Source organism: Solanum tuberosum, unplaced genomic scaffold, assembly GCF_000226075.1.
Source record: "Solanum tuberosum cultivar DM 1-3 516 R44 unplaced genomic scaffold, SolTub_3.0 scf00122, whole genome shotgun sequence".
Taxonomy (NCBI): Eukaryota; Viridiplantae; Streptophyta; class Magnoliopsida; order Solanales; family Solanaceae; genus Solanum; species Solanum tuberosum.
This window is the reverse complement of record NW_006239050.1, coordinates 1,545,314-1,551,004: the sequence shown is the minus strand read 5'-3', so window position 1 is coordinate 1,551,004 and position 5,691 is coordinate 1,545,314. Positions and strand designations below refer to the sequence as shown.

At 32.4% G+C, this 5,691-nt stretch overlaps 2 long non-coding RNA genes across 3 annotated transcripts; both read left to right on the top strand.

Moving 5' to 3' along the window:
• The first annotated feature begins 7 nt into the window (after positions 1–7).
• On the top strand, positions 8–2,806 carry LOC107061233 (uncharacterized). Of its 2 annotated transcripts, none has more exons than XR_001473868.1 (3): positions 8–671; positions 2,160–2,255; positions 2,703–2,806. It is a non-coding gene; the product is annotated as an uncharacterized lncRNA (long non-coding RNA). The 2 variants fall into 2 exon arrangements; XR_001473869.1 differs by having other exon boundaries at positions 2,145–2,255.
• A 2,097-nt stretch (positions 2,807–4,903) lies between these two features.
• LOC102580413 (uncharacterized) lies at positions 4,904–5,453 on the top strand. The gene is made up of 2 exons (XR_367531.2): positions 4,904–4,959; positions 5,357–5,453. It is a non-coding gene; the product is annotated as an uncharacterized lncRNA (long non-coding RNA).
• The last annotated feature ends 238 nt before the right edge of the window (positions 5,454–5,691 follow it).

Sequence of the window (5,691 nt, the reverse complement as noted above, 5' to 3'; positions counted from 1 at the left end):
AGACGGTAAAAGAATTTGTTTATTTAAAATGTTCAAGCATCTACCATTGAGGGAGTAAAATCCTTGGTTTATTTACAATTTTTTTTATTTATTACTTTAGTTCAACTATTCTTCTATTAAAAGCCTATAGCTTTGTATGGAGGAAATCTGAAAAGTCCTGTATACTAATGCCCTTTCAGAAATATCTATTGTATGTTTGTAGCGGTGAAGACACGTGTTGTTTCATTTACTCATGTCGAACCTAATTTCTCCTCTCTTTCTCTCATTGAACCTTCTCAATTAAATTCCTTGATCTTCTTTTCTTTTTTTATTCCTCCCTTTCTCATGTACATTTAGGGACTGTGTTCGTCATTATCAAATATCAACCTTCCTTTCACAAGGAAAGATATGATATGGACCTTTGTGCATGTCTACTCTAATAAATGATTTTGCTCTGTTAATAAATGATTGGGCTTTTAAATCTACCAAATTGAACTTTTTTCCCTCAACATTTTGCAGGCTGAATACAGATCCAACAAATGTATTACCTGTTTTTTCTTGGAAGCAACATTTAAATATAAACATCATCAACAATGAAGATGTGAAACTAAAATTTGCTTACTCTTTTTTGGTGTTTATGAAGGAGAAAGAACTCAACTTTACATACAGCAACATGCAATTTTTTTCCCAAGGTAGCTACTTTGTTTTGTTTCTTAATTCTTAAAGTTATGGTTTGACACTTGATATATTTGAATATATCAAAGATCTGATCTCTTTTCTGAATTATGAAATTTAAAGATTATATTTATGTAGATCTCAAAACTGAGTTTTAAACTGTCAAAGCATTCTTAATCCTTTCATTTTCATCTTACTGTTAGATAAAATGGACAGTAGAGGTCTAGCCATAATTGAATATCCTTGAATGATGTTAATTTTTTTGTTAAAAAAAGAAAGGAAAAATATTATACCAATTATAGAATGTTGAAGGAAGTATAGAATAGAGTTTAACTTAAGAAGCCTGCAATTTTGCAAATTGTAATAGACCCCTGTTGGAAGGATTCTCATGATCCTCTATTTATTTAAGTTTGGTACTGAACTGGCACTCATAGGAAGGAAACACTTATTCAGATTTCTCTTCTTCTTTTTTAAAGTACTTTGGGACTGAACAGGCACTCATAGGAAGGCAACAGTATATGAATTAACTATCTCTTACATTATACTTCTGAGGATCTTTATAAATATTCCTTGAATGATTAAAATTGTTGGAATATGAATGTATATGTTATCTTATCCTTCCTATCATTATTTTATATTTCTCATAAATCATAAAAACAAATTTATAATTGTGTTTCAAATTTCAATATAAATAGCCATTAAATGAATGATTACTGACTTTTACAAGACATGATCTCAATAAATGCATATGATGAAAATTTTACATTTCCTTGGTTGGTGTTACTTTTTTTTCAATCTATTGAACAAATTTGTATTTATGTTATTGTTTCTTAGAAAGACAGGTTGGTTCCTACGCAAATAAGGTATTCACAATGAATGATGACTAAGATATGCATGTAATGTTTTTGAAGTTGCAAAATTTCCTATAGATTTTTGGGGTAGTTTATGGAATTGTGATTTTGTAAATTTAGGGGGAAGCAAGGGAGTATGGTAAGGTCTTAACTCGGAACATATTATATATGATGTTAAAAGGCTCATTGGAAGTAAGTTTGTAATCAGTTAAGAAGTATTTTTGTGTGAAATTACCATAATAGTATTGTGGTGCTTATGTTTCTTCAGATCTTTGGTATCCTAATTTGAATTGTTAGTGTTGTTTGGCAGCTTTGATGTTACAAAAGTTCAAAAGATTATTAAGATATGAGCAAAGATGACATGTAGAAGTGGAGATTAAAAATGGCTACTTCAAATTGTTTAGCAAGAATTGAGCATGTTGTCGTCCCTGTTTCAAGTATAATTTATTCATAACATGGGTTTTCACATTACTACTACAACAATGATACTAAACCTATTTGTTCATGAAAAAATTATCTTTTTTTATTCTTCTGTAATGTACAGACTATATATATATATATATATATTGGTTTTTCACACACACACACACACACATATATCAACTTCTTCATTGGAATGACATGATAGGACTTTCTTAGTCATATAAAACGCAGGTCTTTTAACGTGTCGCACCAACTTTCCTGAACATTATGTATTCAAGCTTTCTGGGCATAATTTACTGATGACTCAAACACTTGGACCCTAAAGTGGTATGTGTCTTGCTCTTCTCTTCGATGAACTACTTGATTACTTTTAATCTTTAGGTGTGCTAGAGGAGTGAGTCCTTTTTCGTGAGGCTGATCTTTTCATTCATTCAGTGTTCACCTATGTTGTTCGGTCTCTTCAAAAATGTCAATGGGTGCATGTCGGATTCTCCAAAAGTGGTGTATATTTAGAGAATCCGACACGGGTGCGACATCAAAAGTGAAGTGTCTGTGCAGCTTAGATTTCTACAAAGCTATCAGAATAGGGTAGATAAACGATTTCAATTTTAAAACGCCTTCAGCTTCAGAACTCCTATCAATCTATAACATGATATTTTTTTGCTTTCTGGTACTATGGAGATAGGCGACACTCTTTTGCTATGCCCAATGCGTTATTTTCTTATGTCGTTGAAATCTTTTCTTCTTTCTAATTCTTTTTTGTACTGAAAACAGGTGCAACTTGAATCATTTCACTTTGTCTCCGCGAGTATGAAAATGAGAGTATTCACATGGTGTTCACTTTGTGACTTCACAACGCTCATCAAATTTACTTTTCCAAATTGGTAAAGAGAGAGGTACATGCTAATGGATGTAAAATTAGCTGGCGAGCCTAACCAACAGTTCAAGACATGTTGCAATGGTTCGTAAATCATTTCAAGTAAGTTGCTCTTAATGTGATTATCCTCTGCACCGTCTTAAATAGGTTCTGAATGTATAATTATGTTATTGCACCATGCATTTGGTGTTAGTACTTAGCACATTTACTTTTTACACATTTTTCACGTCTTTCATAAATCCTTACATGATTTTGTGTGTTCAAAATCAACTCACAAATAATAGTACAGGACTTCTGCGCTAGCATAAAGAAAAAGTTAGAAAGGAGCTATTACCCAATGAAAGGAGTAAAGGAGTTGGCGGGGGGGGGGGGAGCTTACAGAGACAGCAAAGCAATTATATTGTAGATAAATTAAAATTTCAGTGGAAAGAATATAACTATTTCTGCTCAATGTATGAACAGGTTGTATTGTCATAAATGCATGTTGAACTGAAAGTGTAGGCAATTTTCTATCTCAATATATGATGTACTGCCATGTTGCATCGATGTGGCTCTACATCTGCGGAAAAAAATCTCATTTTTTGAGATCAAATCTGAAATCAATGATTGTTAGGTAATGTTACTTACTCTTTCTTTATTTTCTGGATAAACAACTTAAATCTTATTATAATGTAATAACTTCACTAGAGTTTTTTTTTGGTTATCAAAACACTTCACTAGAGTTTTTGCTTTTAAAAGACATGTGGTAGTGTGTGCTTATATTTGGTAATTCACTAGATTTTCCATTTGTGCATTTTTCTGACATTTGCAACTTGATTTGATCTTCTCTTTTTGCAGATTTTACTTGAATCATTGTTGGCATAAGAATGAGTTAGATTTTGCTCTCCGAACTGTGGATAATATAGGTTGTAATAGGCAACTCAATTGCAATTCTCTTTCTACTTCTTTTCACGTAAACAAATTCTACGTTTCATTCAATTATGTAAACAAGCACAAGATTATTTTTGCTAATGTTAACTTTAACCAAGAAGGTCGGCATCGTGTTTAGTTTGCTTATACTATTGTATTGTTGCAATGACAAAAGGAAATCGAAACCATGCATGTTGGGCCCGTGCTAGCACGGGCCATACCCCTCTAGTATATATATATGTGTGTGTGTGTTTAATTAATAAAATCAACTCCAATTTGATCGACCTACAACCCTTTCGGAAGTGCTATTTGATTAAAACATATTTTCAAAACATATTTCGGGTTTAAAATTGTAATCGGTTTTTGGCTAAAAATTATATATTTTAGTATGCAATAATTTATAAAAATTAATATTAAATTATTATATTTATCGATAGTTAAACTCGAAATAATTACTTTACTTATTTATTTAAATGTTTTTAAAATTTAGGTGTGTTTAATTATATGAAAATTCTTTAATATGTGTAATATTTTATTAATTGAATAACATCTCCTTAATCTTCTCTTAAATCATTTTAACTCTTAGCCTAATATATTCGATTGTATTTCAATTCTAGTCCTTTTCTTATTCAATATGTTTCAATTCTAGCTACTTCAATTCAAATTCTTTATTTCAATTATAGCCACTTGTTGATTTCAAATTTAGCCTATTCTTGTCTCAATTTTTTTCAAGACTCTAATTTCCATTTTAATCTCAACCATCTATCAAAATTCGAGATCAAATCCTAGTCGTCCATCTTCATCTAATCAATGGTCAGATTGAATCTTCCCCACTTTCCTATTTTTCAATCTAAAAGACCCAAACTCTTAAATATTGTTCATTCTTTTCCTCCTCTCAAAGAAGAGCAGCCACAACGAGGCCTCTCTCGTCTCCAATAGCTCTGGCGAGTCGCGCGAAGCGGTAGGCTTCGAGCAGTCGCCGCCTCCTCCGTTCCCCTCTCCTCTCCCCTTTCTGACTAACGAACCCGACTCAGCGGCACCCCTCTCTCACTCCCGATCCATTCCCGACCGGCGTTGCAACAACAGGTCGCGCCACCATCCCGACCGGTGCGCCGCCTCGATCAGCAGCAATAACAACAGGTCACAGCAGCATCGCATATGCGGCAGCAGCAACAAACTCCGACAACAGCTATACACAGAGGGAGTATACATCAAAACTCACTGCGGCAGTGACAGATTAAGAGGGTAAATTTATCTTACTTGATTAATTTTAATTCATTCTTCTCCAATCTATTCATGTGGGTCTTTATATCTGCCTATTTATATTTATATTTGTTGTGAAAATATAGACTGGTCAACGGACAAAGATTGACTTTTGGTGGCTACTCTATACATACAATACCGTAAAGCCAAAAATACTCACTGAAACGCGGCTTTATTTTTGAAAAGTATGTATTCTAATATGACTAATGTTAAAGTTTGAATTCCAAAAAGATATCTATTCATGTGGGTGTTCTTTCTTTTTCTATGTTGATGCTTGTTTTCAAATTGGCTCGCATTTAGGAAATAGGCAGTTGACGAATCTCGATGCTGCTGTGTATTTGTGCCATGTAGTAACTATAATTATTGAATCTTTTTCTAGTGTTGAAAGGGTTGATTTTGCGGGCTAGGCAACCGAGGAAGCTCAACATAAAAAAAAGTTGATACAAGCTTCTTTCATCAAAGTAGGAGATAAGGTTTGGTGTTTCTAAATTTCTAAAGTTGAAGTACAATTTCTTTTTATAATGTGTTTGTGTCCATCTAGTATTGATACTTAAGTTTAAATTTTGTGATAATGTGTAATTAGAACTTATAATTAATTATAACTTGAATTTTCTATAAATTGATCTTAATTAGGAATATGAACTTGAAATGTAGTTGACTTTAATTTATTATTAGAACTTAGTTTTTATTCTTATTAGAACTTGGATTTTAGTT